The sequence below is a fragment of the Electrona antarctica genome (assembly GCF_951216825.1).
Source record: "Electrona antarctica genome assembly, chromosome: 4".
In the NCBI taxonomy this organism is placed as follows: domain Eukaryota; kingdom Metazoa; phylum Chordata; class Actinopteri; order Myctophiformes; family Myctophidae; genus Electrona; species Electrona antarctica.
Genome location: NC_136809.1, coordinates 50,833,521 through 50,852,108, shown reverse-complemented (window position 1 = coordinate 50,852,108; position 18,588 = coordinate 50,833,521). Strand labels below are relative to the sequence as shown.

The window sequence follows — 18,588 nt, the reverse complement described above, 5'->3', positions numbered from 1 at the left end:
TGTATCCAGTGATGTTGTGTTGGATGCAGTGATGTTGTGTGTTGTGTTGGATACAGAGTGATTGACAGCTGACTGGGTGTAGTTGCGCGTGGTGTTGGATCCAGTGAAGGTGAGGTAGAAGAAGCCTCCTGGGTACTGTGGCAGGATGGAGCATCTGATACTGAAGCTGAAACCCTCCACCACCTGCTGCTGGCTTCCAGAAATGGAGTGTACTAAGGTTTGCACTGATGTTGTGAGTTGTGCTGTATCCAGTGATGTGTGTTGTGTCGTATCCAGTGATGTGTGTTGTGTTGTATCCAGTGGTGTTGTGTCTTGTGTTGTATCCAGTGGTGTTGTGTCTTGTGTTGTATCCAGTGATGTGTGTTGTGTCGTATCCAGTGATGTGTGTTGTGTCGTATCCAGTGATGTGTGTTGTGTCGTATCCAGTGTTGTGTGTTGTGTCGTATCCAGAGATGTGTGTTGTGTCGTATCCAGAGATGTGTGTTGTGTCGTATCCAGTGATGTGTGTTGTGTTGTAGCCAGTGATGTGTGTTGTGTTGTAGCCAGTGATGTGTGTTGTGTCGTATCCAGAGATGTGTGTTGTGTTGTATCCAGTGGTGTGTGTTGTGTTGTATCCAGTGGTGTGTGTTGTGTTGTATCCAGTGATGTTGTGTCTTGTGTTGTATCCAGTGATGTTGTGTTGGTGGAGCAGCTGATCACATGCAGCTCCTGCTGCTGGCTTTCAGAAATGGAGCTTACAAAGGTGATGATAGGCTTAAACAGCAGATCTGGAACAAGACAGAGGCGATTGGCTGAAATTGGTAATACAGTAGATTTGACTGTATGACCAGTTTAATTATAAGATATTGTACTGACAGATAGATGAGACAATGTAAACGTGTCATTGTTGAAGTCATTGTTTTACCTGAACAGATAATCTCCAGTCTGGCAGTGGAATTGCCAGACTTCTTTGTTCCACACTCCCTCAGTGAAGACTCAGACCCAACACAGGAAGCTGAAATCCACCATACAGGTTCATGTGTAGAAGCAGAAGTCCTTTCTCTTGATACAGCAGAGCCACACTCCAGCTGTCGACACACTACAGATGATGACTTCAGGTTCCAGTCAGACCGACCATCCACTGGTCTCCACTCTCCCTGGTGTTTCATCTCCAGTATTCCAATACACTTACTGGTTCCCCTCACCAACCTGACATTGTCAGACTCTGTACAGAGACCAGAGAGTAAACAGTAAAGATTCATATTTATTTATTCATGAAATAATAATCCAAAGTTCCAAACCAAATGTTTAGCCTGTCTTTTACCTGAGCAGGTGAGTCCAACAGACTTGTAAGGTGAGCTTGTGTTTCTAGTTGAGTCTGAAGTTCCACAGTCCAGGAGAACAGCCTCGTTGCCTTTACACTGGAACTCTTTGGTCCACATTGAAACATTGGCTTCTCCATAGAGCGCCCCCTGGAGGACTGAAGGAGGCCCACATCCTAGCTGCCTACAGACCACCTCTGCATCCTGCTGGTCAAAGTCACCTTCACACACTGAGACCCAAGACTCATTAGACTTCACCTCCACTCTGCCTGAACACAAACTAGGACCATTCACCAACCTCACAGACTCTGGAGACAGAGAGAGAGAGAGAGAGAGAGAGACATTTCAAGTCACTGACAATAAAGGCATAATAAAACAAGAAAAATGAAAGCAATAACAAGCCCAGAGACATTATATGCAAGATGAATGTTACATACTGTAGCATAATAGTATAGTAAGGCATAATGCCCCATCAGAACATTCCACACATGTTATTTTCACAAACAGCAAATAATGGCTCCGAATGGTTTAATTTTTTTTTTATTTTTTTAAACAATATATTTATTGACATTCTTTTTCATTTATAAAAAACATTACAGTTATAGCTCTTTTGTTAAATAAAATGTCCAGAAAAAACAAACATACAATACAAAAACAATACAATACAATACAATACAAATACAATGACAACAAATAAATAAAAAATACAATCATAACAAACAACTCAACAATAAAAAACAAAAACAAATAAAAACAGATATGGTCCCCATTTTCCTCCCCACATTACTGTGGATTATCTAATACCGGTCCTAATGGATTGCTGTTCATAAAATGCATGAACTGTCCCCATATTTCTTGAAAGTCATCAGATTTCCCTTTAATGGCTAAAGTCAATTTTTCTAGTGCAAGACAATTTGACAATTCTTTGTACCATTGCTTGATGTCTGGTTTGTCTGGGTTTTTCCAAAAGAGTGCAATTGTATGTTTAGCCTGTAGAAGAGAATAAGTAATCATACTCTTCTTTTTACTATTAATTCTTAAATTATTAGGAAATATACCCAAGATACACAGTTGTGGACAAATAGGAATATCCTCTGAGATTATCTGAGATAATATACCAAGTACTTCTTTCCAAAACTTCATGATCTCTGGGCATTGCCATAAACAGTGAAATAATGTACCCTTCTCCACGTTGCACTTTACACATTGGTCTGGTATATTAGGATCAAAACGATTGAGTAGAGAAGGAGTAATATACGTTCGCATCAACCATTTGTATTGTAGTAACTTGTATCTGGTATTGATCGTCTGTGTTTGGGCTTTGTAGCAAGCCCTCTCCCAATGTTCAACACTTATTTCTACATTTAGATCGTTACACCAGGCCAATCTTCTACCCTCAGAGGATTCCCCAGACAACCTCACAAACATATCATAAACCAGAGATACTTGACCACGACCATTAGAATAACTTACAATAATCTTTTCTAAGACTGATAGAGATGGCAGCTGGATTGAGTTATCTTGGGTACTTGAAATAAAACTTCTTATCTGTAGGTACTTAAAAAAATGATTTGATGGAATATCATATTTTCTGCGAAGTCCTTCAAAAGACATCAGTACATCCTTTTCATACAGATCAGAGATCTTGGCAATCCCCTTGTCTGCCCATGATTTAAATCCCCCATCCTGACTCCCAGGTTTAAAGTTCTGGTTACCCCACAAAGGAGAAAAACGTGAAAGTTTAGTATCTGAACCAAGGTACTTTTGTGCTTTAAACCAGACTTCAATCGTGTTCTTAACAAAGGGGTTCTTTGTCTTTTTTTGTAATTTTTTAAGGGAGTCAGAATATAAATAAAGGTTCAAAGGCAGGGAAGATGTTGTGTTACGCTCTATTTGCACCCAAGATATGCATGTTCTATCAGTAAACCAGAACATTGCTGCTCTTATCTGAGCTGCCATATAATACCAGTAGAGATTGGGAAGTTTTAACCCCCCTCTCTCATATGGCAAGAAGAGTAGTGACAATCGTAATCTGGATTTCTTTTCTTTCCAAATAGTTAGTAAAGACTTTTTTCATATTAGCAAAAAACGAGGGAGGTGGTTGTAGGGGTAGTGACTGGAATAAATACAAGAATTTGGGTAAAATATTCATTTTAATTATGTTAATGCGGCCAATCAATGATAAGGGAAGTAGTGTCCATCTGTTAATTGATTCTGTAACTGAGGTTATGATAGGGTCATAGTTTGATGGAATCAACTCTCCTACCTTAGGCGTTATCTTTATTCCCAAATAAGTAAATCCTTGTGGTGCGTTTTGAAAAACCGTGTTAACTGGTGGATTAAGTCTTTCAGATTCTTTTAGGAAAAGAATATTGGATTTGGTGTCATTCACCTTGTAGCCTGAAAATTCACCAAAACACCTGATTAGTTCCAGGAGGGACGGCAGGGACTGAGATAGATTTCTCACAAACAGCAATATATCGTCCGCATAAAGAGCAAGACGATTCTCAACACCACCTATTGTGATACCAGTGATTGTCGGGCGAGCTCTGACCGCTATGGCGAGCATTTCGACAGCGAGTGTGAACAGTAATGGAGACAGGGGGCAACCCTGTCTTGTAGATCTAGACAACGTAAAAGGAACAGATATTATACCATTGGTCATTACTTCTGCCCTTGGGTTATCATAAAGCACTTTGATCCACTTGCAGAACCTCTCTCCCAGTCCAAAACGAGCCAATACTTCAAAGAGATACGGCCATTCCACCCTATCGAAAGCTTTTTCCGCGTCCAGAGACAAAATGGCCGCATCTGAAATGTCCCTCCCTTCATGAATGACATTAATAGCTCTCCTAATGTTATGGAAGCCTTGTCTCCCCTTGACAAAACCATTTTGATCAAGATGTATCAATGATGGCAAATAATTATCCAATCTCAATGCTAATGTCTTTGCCAATAGCTTGGTGTCAGAGTTAAGTAGTGATATTGGTCGATAGCTCTCACATTTGGAGGGACATTTTCCTGGTTTTAAGATAACTGTTATCAGGGCACTTTGTAATGTAGGTGGAAGACCATTTTCAAAGGCCTCGTTTATCATTTCTAGGAACGGAGGTAGCAATTTTTCTTTAAATGTTTTATATAAGTCAATAGGAATTCCATCGGGACCCGGTGCCTTTCCACTATTCATCACACATATCGCCTCAAATATCTCTTCAAGCTGTATTGGTCTATTAAGCACATTTTTCGCTTCAGCAGATACTTTAGGAATCTCCAGATCATTCAAGAATGTAGTTTGTAACTCTGGGTTTGAGGGAGGCTCAGAAGTATATAATTTTTCATAATAGGCTTTAAACGTGTCATTTATTTCTTTAGGGTCTGTTGTCAAGACTCCTGACGAGTTCGTTATTTCAGTTATGGCCCTCTCATTTTGTAGAGCTTTGATGCGCCATGCTAATAATTTCCCTGCTTTTTCACCCTGATCATAAAATGATTGTCTAAGCCTAGTCAAATCAGAAAGGGCTTTATTTGAAGATAATTCATTGTATTGGGCTCTTTTTACAGCTACTTTTTGCTGTAGTTCAGGGGTGTCATTTGAAAATAATTCCCTTTCAAGTTGTCCAATTTCTTTTTCCAATTCTAACATCTGTCGCTTGAATTTATTTGATTTGGAGCTTGTATAACTGATAATCTGTCCCCGTATGTAGGCTTTGAATGCTTCCCATCTAACAGAAGGGGATGTCTGTGTAGTATTTATTTCAAAAAACATATCTATATGCCCCTCCAAATATTGTAAGAACTCAGGATAATGTAGCCATTTTGTATCAAATCGCCATCTTGGGGGCCCTTTAAACGTTTTTGTTGGTGCATAGTCAATAGTCAGTGGTGCATGGTCAGAAATCACAATGCAATTATACCAACAACCCATAACATTTGACACAAGACCCTTTGAAATCAAAAATAGATCAATGCGGGAGTGAGTGCGATAAGTGGCAGAAAAACAGGAAAACTCCTTCTTGCCTGGGTGTAAATCCCTCCAAATATCACACAGGCCCAAGTCCGACATAAAATGTGATATCACTTTTCTTGCCTGTGCATGTGAAATATCCCTCCCCGTCGATCTGTCAATAGCAGGGCATGGCGCCACATTCAAATCACCTCCCATTAAAATATTACCTCTTAATGTAGATAGTATCAAAAATAGGTTATTAAAGAAACGTGGGTCATCATTATTTGGCCCATATACGTTGACCACATTTAAGTGCTCACCCAATAATGTTCCCTGTAGTATTATATATCTTCCTCCTGTATCCTTAGAAATGTTATTAATCTGGAAGGGGATGGATTTATGGATAAGAATTGCCACTCCTCTCGCCTGTGATGTATAATTTGCTGTTATAACTTGCCCCTGCCATCTCCTCCTCAGTTTTAACTCTTCACTCTGTGTCAAATGGGTTTCTTGCAGTAACACCAACTTAGATTGCATTTGTTTTATCCTGGTCATAACCTGTTTCATTTTAGTTAATCTCCCTAGCCCCCTCACATTCCAGCTAGTTATTTTAAAGTTATTGTAAGCCATCAATCATTTGACAGATATTGTGTATAAAAGGGACCTTGTAGCACTGCTACATTATCTGACAGTTTGAGATGAAAGACCTTTCTGTTGTATACATATAATGAATTAGAATGGGAAGAAAAACAAAAAAGACACATATTCACATAAACACAACAACAAAAAAGAAAGAAAACTCCACTCGACTGCCTAATCTTTTTACAGTCCGACTTAACACTCATCTGAACTTCCTATGTTATGAATAACCGATCCTTCAAAGAGGAGCAGTTACGAACAATACCTAACCACAATACACACAATCCTGCTCTAACCGTAGAAAAATGTTTTTTTCCCTTTAACCCGATATAAAAGTAAAATCAATCAATAAAAGTATTATCAACAACCAATTGACTCTGTCAAATCCACTATTTGACATATCAAGAACTGTAACATGTTTCAGCACCAAAGTTTACTAGTCCCATGAGCTAAATAAATTGCTACGACCTGTAGAACACCGTTTATGAATTATTATTTTCTAAATAAAAGGTAGAGAATCTAGAACCTGAGTGTCAAATGAGGATTTGAAAAACAAGGCAAGATAATGATTCACACCCAAATATATGGTTCAATAAAATAAAATAAAAAAGTTTAACCCAATCCTCAGCTATTTTACATATAAAGTAAATTAAATTAAATTCCCCTTGTCCCAATAATTACCTTTAGAAACAATAACGGAAACAAATGAAGAACTCTGTATGTTTAGTCAATATCTGTGAGAGTGAGTCATTTTTTCTAAAGTACCATAGTTACACATGTAACCTAACGTAACGTTACCTTTCTGGAATGTTGTCAAACTTTCAACTCACTCTGAGGGAATGTCCATATCCACTGATGGAGTGTATCCCAGCTCCAGATAGTTAACAATATATCCATGTTGTCTTGTGTAGAGCAAAAAGTTATAATAAAAAATAAAAAATAAAAGGGGGGGGGGGGGGGGGGGGGAATGTCCTCCAAGGATCTGTAGTTCAGCAACAGTTTAGTTCTCAGGTCGAAGTGAGAGAGAGAAAAAAAAAGTCTCTTCATAGATGATTATAATAACAAAACAAACAAAGAAAACAATGGTGCGTGAGTATTCAAAAGTAATCCACCCATTTACTCGTCCTCCTCCTCCTCCTCTTCCTGGTCCCCCTCCCCGTGTGGTTCTGCTGCCCTCTGCTGGTCCCCCTCCTCCTCCTGATCTGCTGTCCGCTGCCGACGACCCACATCCACATTCTTTAAATTATATAGGAAGGTTCCCACCTCAGCTGGAGTCTCAAAGAAATGACGTCGTCCACCGTGGTTCACACGGAATCTGCTAGGATGTATTATTCCGAAGTCGTCTATCCCGTGGCGACGGAGAGCTGCTTTTATGTCATCATATTGTTTTCTTCTTTCAAGCACAGACTGCGGGAAATCATTGAAGAACATTATATGTTGGGTTCCGTGCGTCAGCTTCCCTTTAGCCCGGGCCTTCTTCATCACTCTCGTTTTATCTCTGTAGTTTAGAAACTTCAAAATGAGTGGTCTGGGTCTAGTAGCAGCTGTACCTCTCGGTTTTCCAAGGCGATGTCCTCGTTCTACAGACCCAGATGGAAGGGGTTCTGTATCTCCAATCACGTCTGGAATCCATTTTTCCAGGAACATCTCCACGTCTTTTCCTTCAGTTTCAATTTCTGGTAGTCCTACTACAATCATGTTGTTTCGCCTGCTTTGAGATTCATATGACTCACATTTGGAGGTGAGTGTGGAGACTAGCTTCTGCGTCCTGTCCAATCTGTTTGTCAGCGTTGTAATGGTATCTTCTGCTGTGCTAATGCGGGTTTCGGCTTCATCCAGTCTCCCAGCGTACGCGCTAAGATCTTTTTTAACGCCTTGTATCGCTTTTAGCACCTCATCATGTCTGGTACTGACTTCTGTCTTCAATGAATTAATTGCGGCTAGAATCTCGCTGTCTTTGTTCTGTTGTTGATGCATAGCAGCTTCATTGCTAGTGTTAGCAGGCCTGCTAAAAATGTCAGCGTATTCCCCGGTTTCACTGGGCCCGGTCTCAGGCAGAGGAGTTGGATTGTTCTTTTTTCTGGTTGATAATGTTTTCTTATTTGGGTGGCTCATCTTCACTTCTTACAGTACTGTGTACTATTTTGTTAAGTTTGTTGTTGGTATATATAAACGGGTAGTTTAAGTAAATTGGTCAGAGCGTTTCGGAAATGCGACTGTTCAGCTGTCCGCCATAACCGGAAGTCAGAATACCCCGAATGGTTTAATAATTGATCAGGGCCAGTGTTTCCCGTGGCTTTGTCAGACATTACTGTCGTTGAAGTAGTTTGTTACCTGAACAGTTCACCTCCAGTACGTACAAGGAGGTGGAAGACATCTTATTTCCACAGTCACTCAGAGAAGACTCAGACCCAACACAGTGAGGTGTTATCCTCCATGCAGGTTGATGTGTAACACCAGAACTCCTCTCTGTTGAAATGGCAGAGCCACAGCCAAGGTGTCGACACACTACAGATGAGGACTGCAGGTTCCAGTCAGACCAACCGTCCACTGGTCTCCACTCTCTCTGGTGTTTCATCTCCAGTATACCAGCACAGTTACTGGTTCCTCTCACCAACCTGACATCATCAGACTCTGTAGAGACAAGAGAGTAAACGCAATAAATAAACAAACAAACAAACAAATACAAAAATAAAATAAATAAATAAATCACAACCATGTGAAGTGAGGGGCACTCTTATCTTCATACATCATCTCATTCTGGCCGTTCACAATCTTAACCTTTCTGTCCTCAAGTCCTTTTTATTAGTGCGGCGGATAACCAAACCAATTGTGCATTTTATGACTAAAGCATGAAACTTTCAGAATATCATCTACACACCCAAAGGTTTGATTTCAGACGTGGAACCACTTTCTGACTGACCTCTGGTGACCTTGAGGGGTCATTGACCTCAGAATTGCATTTTTGCACGTTTTGCTCCATTATTTTCCACTATAATAATTATTTATGTTTGTTAAATGGAAGTTTTGTTCTAATGAATGACAACTTAAACCCCAATAGTCTACATAAATGGTGAATCATGTCAACTTTTATGATATAAATGTTATGACATTGTTATAACATTAAAAACATCTAGGAGAGAGATAGTGCGGAGAGAGAGAGTGAGGCGGTTAAGCTCATATATGGAAGGTATTGTGCATGTTATGACTAAAGCATGGCACTTTCTACAGTGTTTCTATATACCATGAAGTTTGTTTTTAGACGTGGAAACACTTCTGAATTTACATCTGGAAATTGTCAGAGGCTGTACACATTTCGGGCTGTCAAACCATGCTGTAAACTGCCCATGTTAAACCCAGAAATGTTTTTTCCTTTAAACTTTTATGATTAAAATGTCATCTATAGGCTGGCAGATGATGATTGTTTGCTAAAAGTTATATGTTGGACAATTTGGGTAATTAGCATAATGAGCAAATCAATTGCTTAATGAGCAAATTAACTGGAAATGGCTATCATTTTGCATCCATTGAACTGAGGTGACTTAAGAGTCAAAGTCTATGTTTGTGATATCCAGAAATGCATCTGTTATTATGGTGAAGTCATACACCCTTTCTTCATTAGCATAATTGGCATAAATTATGTAAAACATAGGTACAAATTAGGAATTAGCTATAGTGTTATTGCTTTTAGTCAACATATCAAGGTTGTTTTAGAGTCTACATCTATATTATGTTACATACATTAATCTCTTGCCATAACTAAATTATGAAATTGTTCCTCATTTGCATAATTTGCATAAAGTATATAATAATTCGTCTTTCGGCCTATTTTATGACATGTCTAATCCAGTGGAGTGACGGGGCAGCAGTGGCTCATGAGGTAGATGATCGGACGTCTTGGAATCTGAAAGCAAGGCATGATGCACACTCTGCATTGGAACATTGATGAACATGTCTGTGATAAAAGCAGGCATCGAGTGTTATCAGATGCTTGTGCTTGTGATACTGTCTCCTTACTCTCCTACCCTGTGAGAAAGTACCATGCCTAGTCTCTCAATACAGTTCCTGTTGGAACTTCTACAACCCATTCACAAGAAGGATGGCCATAGCTGAATGAGCCACCTGGGAAACAGAAGGTCCCAGGTTCAATTCCAGGCCCCGGCAATGTGTCGAGGTATACATAAGCAAGACCCTTAATCCCCAACTACCCCTGACCTCAAAGGTCTGACGGCCTTGAGCAGCAATAACCTAATTGAAGCAGAAAACTGAATTTTCCAATATGGTTAATATAAGGTCTGATACACAAAGATGAAGACAAAGAAGATGTAGAGGCTGAAGGGAATGAGGAGAGAGATTATGAAGATAGTGGAAAAAGACCATTGAGTGTGAGGTTGTGGTTCTAAGTGAACTCACTAGTGCTCATTATGGTACATTTTTTGTCCACTCAGTCTGTGTCTCAGAGTAGGGCTGTGGACAGTTCAGAGACTTGCCTACCGGTGACATTGTCGGTAGGCAGGTTTTTCATTTTGAACATTTAAATGTTTTAATTTGATTTTGTATTAATGTGAGAACAATGACTTCTATAATAGCTAACTTTCCAAAAATATAGTCTTCAGTTTATATTAGCTTGGATTCTCCATCGATGTCACTGGTAGCAAGTGTTATGACAGAAATGGTACCATATTATCTCCCAACATCTCCTTAAATTCCTGCCACCTGGTATAGAAGGCTTAAGAGTATCCAACAGTTACTTCCCCCAAAACGTATGAACCCTGAAAGCTCGCCATGCTGCCTCCAAAACCAAAATCATGGTTCCAGACCCCATTGTTTTTTCCCCCATAGAGATTTCTACGAATATTTATATAAAAAAAACAATAAGCCTATAGAATCAAGCCATCCAGGACCGTACTGAATCATGACGTTAAAACATTTGATTCTGTGATTTCTTTTTAAATATTTAATTATATAATATACAATAGCCTTTGTTTTTCACAGCATTTATGAATCCTGGATTGATATATATATTGTTTGGAAATCTCTATATGAATGGAGTCTGGATGGATGGAACCATAAAATAGCCACCACTGCTATGCCCTATAGCACCTTTGAATATACTGTAACGATATTCATTGGATATAAAAACCAAAAAAAACTAATCAATCAAGTCTTTCTGTATTTTTTTCTTCCATAACTTCATTAAAAAAAGATTAAGACCAATACAATAATGTTAAAATAACGACAACTATCTCTTCTGTGGTTCTTGTCATTTTTTACTCTTCGCTGCCACAAGCTCCTGTGCAGCTTTCTTGGCTTTGACCATCTCCTTATACCTCTTCATACAGTCCTTTTTGTAGCTCTATGAAGAGCTGCATCTTTATTTTATTTTGCTAGCACTGTAGAAAGTGTCATGCTTTAGTCATAAAATGCACAATACCTTCCATATATGAGCTTAACCGCTCTCTATAGATGTTTTTAATGTTATTACAATGTCATAACATTTATATCATAAAAGTTGACATGATTCACCATCTCTGTAGACTATTGGGCTTTAAGTTGTCATTCATTAGAACAAAACTTCCATTTAACAAACATAAATAATTATTATAGTGGAAAATAATGGAGCAAAACGTGCAAAAATGCAATTCTGAGGTCAATGACCCCTCAAGGTCACCAGAGGTCAGTCAGAAAGTGGTTCCACGTCTGAAATCAAACCTTGGGGTGTGTAGATGATATTCTGAAAGTTTCATGCTTTAGTCATAAAATGCACAATACTTTCCATATATGAGCTTAACCGCCGCACTATATCTCAAGTCCTCAAGGCTAATCCTCAAGGCTAATCACTTGTGGCGTCCTCACTTCACATGAAAGGGTGCTCTTATCATCATGCACCATCACACATCACATTCTGTGCTTAGCCAATCAAATCATCACAAATGTAATTCTGGCCAATCACTTTTGGCGTCTTCACTTTTCTGCCCTCACTTGTATCTTCAATATGTACTTTGCTCAGCCAATCAAATCATCACTATGGGGTGATCAGCCAATCATCAGCCAATGTTTGTGTTCACACAGATCCACAAAGCTGGGCATCAAAAATAAAATCACACCCCAGTGTGAAGTGAGCGGTGCCGTTGTTGAGTTAATCTGCTGCACCCACTATCAAGTGGGGGGGTGGGATTAACATGCAAGGGGAAAATAACATGTTATTACTCTCATTATAAAATTATTATCCAAATTAAAAGGTGTCTTTTACCTGAGCAGGTTAGTTCAACAGACTTGTCCGATGAGCAGGTGTTTCTGGATGAGTTTGAGGCTCCACAGTTCCGGAGAGCTGACTCAGTGCCTTCACACTGGAACTCTTTGGCCCACATTGGAGCCTTGACTTCTCCATAGAGCGCCCCCTTGAGGGCCGAAGAAGCTCCGCAACTAAGCTCCCTACAGACCACCTCTGCATCCTGCTGGTCAAAGTCACCTTCACACACTGGCCACATTTACATGCAGACATTCATTCGGAATGAATGGATTCATTCCAGTCATGAGAATAAAAATGCTCATGTAAACACCTCAATTGGAATAGAATATCCCATTCCGAATGAATTTTCATTCGGGTCTGAAGGGGTGGTATATACCGTTTGCATCGGTATAGAGCGTCGCAGTCCCGCCTCCTACCCTGGCCCAGGAAATGAAACCCAATGCATTATTCTCATAGACATTTCGTAAAGTATTTATTTAAAGACGGTTACGCCGCGGACAAAGCCAACTCGAGTCGTGACAACTCATGACAACACAAACAATATTTTGGACCAAACAAATAATTAGAAAGAAGAAAAAAACGGCAGGTTACAACACTTTTTTTGTTGTTTTTCTTCTTTGTAATTATTTGTTTGGTCCAAAATATTGTTTGTGTTGTCATGAGTTGTCACGACTCGAGTTGGCTTTGTCCGCGGCGTAACCGTCTTTAAATAAATACTTTACGAAATGTCTATGAGAATAATGCATTGGGTTTCATTTCCTGGGCCAGGGTAGGAGGCGGGACCGCGACGCTCTATAGAGCTACCATATATATAATCTCTATGGTGACACGGGGGTGGGTGGGGTATGTGAGGATACGTGAGGATTTTTATTTTATTTTGATGTTCGTAGGATAGGCATTTATAAGCTTTCAGCTTCAGCCTATTCCTTTTGATCACCTCCAGTTCTTTTTGGTTATGTAACCGTGTGTTAACGAATAAGTTGTTTTGTTACTGTGAAGATGATCAAATAAACTAAACTAAACTAAAATATAAACACCTTATTCCGAACGCTTCCCCGTTTGGAATACATGAATTATTTTGCGCATGTCCATGCTGTGACGTTAAACATAAACAGGAAGAGAAACAGCAGCACATGGGCACAATAATACAAGCTGACACTGGACTGGAGCACTGGAGGATCGAACAGAGAGGACAATTCTCATTGTTCAATCCAAATTTCCAGAATAATGTTTAGTTTAAACAAAATGTGTGTGGACACATAACTAGTAACATTTCTGCACTTGCGCAGGAAACCAGGTTCAAATCCGGGGTAGAAGAGGAAAGTTACATTGTCCTGCTTTAACATCATAGCATTAATCATAGCTGGTAACAGACGGACGGACGGACGCACACACACACACGCTTGCTTACTATGCACGCACGCACGCGCGCACGCACGTGCACACACACACACACACACACACACACACACACACACACACACACACACACACACACACACACACACATCTAATTTATATGCGTGTTTGCGGGAAATAAGGGTGCTGCGGAGCGCGAATTACGCACGGGGAGCAATGCCCATTCGATTCTGTCAACTGCAGGTTGTTTATAGCAGAAACGAATATCTCATTTCTTTGGTGGGCACAAATCAAATAAAATAAAAAGAATAGGCCAGCCTACATCATTTAGTAGTAGGCCTAGCCTAGGCTACTATAGCGTTGACGAGGTTGTTGAGGAGGAGGAAGATTACGAGGGTGACAGCTATCTGTATGTTCTGAGATGGACTGCGGTCACCGCAGTTATATTTTATTTTCCAAATGCTGCTAATGTATTTTAGTGTTCTGACGGCCAGGCCGCTGTGACAACTGACTGCTGCTGTAAATGTTAGGCTATATGGGAATGTGTTGTTGGGATGGAAATGTATAGGCTATTATATCATTGGTTATATTTAGAGCCTATAGGCTATTGTGTGTAACGTCATGGTACATACAGTATATAGTTAGTTTCATTCCAAATTATTTTGGGCCTATAGCCTATTAAATGATTATGAGAGGTTACCTACCAGCACCTGTCATCAACCACAGCTTGTACCCATCTGAGGGAGGGAGGATAGGGATGTGTGTCCCATCTATAATCCCCATAATTTGGGGAATGCGGTGTGCTGCCTGGAACCGCTCCGCTATTGCCATGGCCTCCTCCTCATTTGGGACACGGACAAGTTGTCGAATCGGCCCACCCAATCCCCTTGCAAAACATGTATGTGAATTTATGGACTGTGCTTTTGTGTATGCCGAATTGATTTGCTACTAGCCTGTATTCCCCACAGCTCCCTAATTTATAAAGCACTATGGCCAGTGGCCACTCGCATCATTAGAGGAATGGGCGCTCTGACCGTAACCTCGTCAGGGGCCATATATCTCTCCATTAGTGTGCAGAGTCTGACAAAAGACGCACGTTTCATCCGAAAGTCATTTTTCCATTCGGCGTCTGTATATTCTAAAAGAACTATACGCTCCCACCAGTCTTGGCTTCGGACTTTCATCCATTCTCTCCTGCTCTTTCTTGGCGGTGGGGGAAGAGGCGCAACTTGCCGGGGAAAGTTTGTCGCGGCTAAACGCAATAACTGGTGACGTTTCACCCGACTCTTTTTTTTAGCCTGAAGTAAAAAAAATAGCTGTTCAAATTGCTGCTTAACTAAAAACAAAATGTCAATACAAATGGCAGTAGCCAGGATACGCTGTCGTGCGTCCATCTACATTCACTTCACTTCCCTGTCAACTCAAATGTCAAACTTGTCTTGAGCAGGTTACACCCCAAACCACTTACTGCGCATGTCCAAAGTTATTCGGAATGAGCATGCATGTAAACACATGAGGAATGAGGAATACCTTTATTCAAGTTCCATGTAAACAGTTGAGTATGAATCTCTGTTCGGAATGAAGTCATTCATTCTGAATACATTTTGTGCATGTAACTGTGGCCACTGAGGCCCACGACTCATTAGACTTCACCTCCACTCTGCCTGAACAGACCCTAGGACCATCCACCAACCTCACAGACTCTGGAGAGAGAGAGAGAGAGAGAGTGATTATACAATGATGTTAGTGATCTACAAGAGAATGTATGAATGCATTATGGATGCAAATTGAATCTAATCACATCAGAGGAAAGTCAACGTTGTTTTACTGAAACCCTAAACAAACAGTGTTCTTTCATTCTAAAATAAAGTAATTCATATGGAAATATATAATCAATAAATCAAAACACAAATAACTAATCATCATCATCATCATCATCACAAGATCTTCCCCAGTAGCTCATGAGACTAAAGGCCTTTTCTAGTCACTGCACTCATAAGCATGCACACACGCATAAACACACATGCACACACAAGCACGAAGACACTTACGCACACACGCACGCAAGCGCACATACATACACGCACAGAGATGAAATGAGAGACTGTAAGGACTGCTGTCATTGTGTTACCTGAACAGTTCACAGTGGGTTTGCCTGTAATCAAACCTTTCCGTGTGACATGATTCTCCATTATGACACAGACGCTCAGTGAAGACTCAGACCCAACACAGTAAGGTGTAATCCTCCATACAGGTTGTTGTGTGAAACCAGAAGTCCTTTCTGTTGAAACGGCAGAGCCGCAGTCCAATTGTCTGCACACTACAGATGAGGACTGCAGGTTCCAGTGAAACCCACCGTCCACTGATCTCCACTCTCCCTGGTGTTTTATTTCCAGTATACCAGAACAGGTACTGGTTCCTCCCACCAACCTTACATCATCAACCACTGTAAAGAGACAGGTGAGTAAACATTTAAACAGTATCACTTTATAATAAACATGAAAGATCACACTTGTGTGAAGTGAGGGGGGCTCTTATCATACATCATCACATTCCGGCCCAGCACAATTGGCGTCCTCACTTTTCTGTCCTCACTTTTAGCCTCAATTATGTGGCACACACAGACACAGAACTATACTAGCCTATACTACTATCCTATAGCTAGCACCCCTCAAAAATGAGGGTGTAGCTTGTCTTTACCTGAGCAGGTGAGTCCAACGGTCTTGTCAGGCAAACAGGTGTTTCTGGTTGAGTTTGAGGCTCTACAGTCCAGGAGAGCAGACTCAGTGCCTTCACACTGGAACTCTTTGGTCCATATTGGAGTGTTCACTTCTCCATAGAGCGCCCCCTTGAGGGCCGAAGCAGCTCCGCAACCAAGCTCCCTACAGACCACCTCTGCATCCTGCTGGTCAAAGTCACCTTCACACACTGAGGCCCACGACTCATTAGACTTCACCTCCACTCTGCCTGAACACACACTAGGACCATCCACCAACCTCACAGACTCTGGAGAGAGAGAGATGGGGGGGGGGGGTGGTTATGTTAAACAAACATTATGTTGTAATTGATGTTGTAAGATTATAAGAGCGCCCCTTACTTCACACGGGTGTGACCTTTTTAAATCACACTTGTGTGAAGTGATGGGGCGCTTCGCATCCTGAAACAAACATTGTACAAACAGTCCATTTGGCTGCCACATGACATCATGAGTGGTTTTATTTTTGTGTTTACATCACTAGACAAGTTTTTTAAATGTTTAGTTTTATATTGGATTCAACTTCGTCTCTGTGCTGTACGGCCGACGGCCACTTATAGGTCTCTGTTGCTAGGTAACCGATGTAAAGGCAGTGAACCGGAAGCGAAACAGTCTCGCTCCGCCTGCTTTAACACATCCCTTGTCAGGTATTCATTCATTCTTCCCTAACTGCCAGCGTTTTTCAGTGAAACCCTTATTTTGAAGGTTCCGCTGGAACTAACGTATACAAGTACAAGCAGTGAAATGTATCCTAGTATATTTTAGGCACTACAGGGTTCCCTCTACACTTGTTTCTACTTGTGTGATTCTTTAACTTGTTTGTTGACTACAATTCATGCTTACTTAGTGTATTCCGATCACACATGTAAATTGCTCTGTATTATATAATTGTGGACTTCACAAGAAGAGGAAAGGCATATTTTAAATAGCATGTTGATGATAACACAACTTTTACATTGTTGATGCATATACTGTTTACTGCTTTTACCTGAACAGTTGAGCTTCAGTGTAAGAGTGGAATTATACGACTTTACTGGTCCACACTCCATCAGTGAAGACTCAGAGCCAACACAGGAAGATGGAATCACCCATCCTAGTTGACGTGTAGAACTAGAAGCAAATTCTGTTGAAAGAGCAGATCCACAATCCAACTGTCTACACACTACAGATGATGACATCCTGTTCCAGTCAAACCAAGCCAACACCGGTCTCCACTCTCCCTGGTGTTTCATCTCCAGTATACCAGTACAGCTACTGGTTCCTCCCACCAACCTGACATCTTCGGACTCTGCACAGAGTAATACGCAGTAAAAACGGATTACATTCATTACAATACCTTGGACAATACAATATAAAAATCAGTTTCAATTGTGTTCACCTGTTGAGTTGTGAGTTGGTTTTAGTTGGAGAGCTGAGGGGAAAAAGAATGAATAAATTAGTTTCACTCTAACGATACACTGGAAATGAAGTCTGGAAATCTCTGTTGGAAGTGTTATTGAAGATGGATGGATATAATGTGTCTGTCTGTCTGTCTGTCAGTACAGGTATGTACTGTGAGGGCATTAGCAGCAGTTAAATGAACAGGTGTGTTCAGTATAGTCATTAGCAGGGCAGCAGTAAAATAAACAGGTGTGTTCAGTATAGTCATTAGCAGGACAGCAGTAAAATAAACAGGTGTGTTCAGTATAGTCATTAGCAGGACAGCAGTAAAATAAACAGGTGTGTTCAGTATAGTCATTAGCAGGACAGCACTGGCCCAGGAGGCAAAGCAGCTGCTTTGGAATAGGAAGGTTCCCGGTTCGATCCCGGGCTCTCCCTGTGTTATTGTCCAAGTGTCCTTGAGCAAGACACTGAACACAAAAATAGCTGATCTACAAGCCCACTACGCGTCGCAGCGCGACGCATTGTTAGCTTGTAGATCGGCTATTTTCAGCATGCAACTCATTTTAAAATGACTTATAGTGGATCTCTTGTCCACTAGTCCCTTCCTAGCATTTTAGTCTAGTTTTTATTTGTTGACGAAATTGTCAATATATTTAGTCATCGTAGCTTAGTTTTCATTTAGTTTCCATGTAGTTTTCGTCAGTGGAAAAAGCTAGTCGACGAACATTTTTTGTTTTAGTATTAGTCGACGAAATCAACACTGCCTGGGAGACACGATGAATGTCATCTAAATCATCACTGATGATAATATGTGTGTCATTTTCAGGGCCCTGTCGTCATGGAACTGCAGACCTATCGTTACCATGGACACAGCATGAGTGATCCTGCAGGTGTCAGGTAAATAAATAAAAGCTACACCCACTTATGCTACTTTTTAAATGTATTCTTTAAT

General features: G+C 40.5%; 1 long non-coding RNA gene across 1 annotated transcript; it reads right to left on the bottom strand.

The window, feature by feature from the left end:
• Nucleotides 1-15,075: 15,075 nt before the first annotated feature.
• Nucleotides 15,076-16,493, bottom strand: LOC306921126. The gene is made up of 3 exons (XR_013789743.1): nucleotides 16,199-16,493; nucleotides 15,630-15,944; nucleotides 15,076-15,201 (listed from the first exon to the last, which is right to left on the bottom strand). It is a non-coding gene; the product is annotated as an uncharacterized lncRNA (long non-coding RNA).
• Between the last annotated feature and the right edge of the window lie 2,095 nt (nucleotides 16,494-18,588).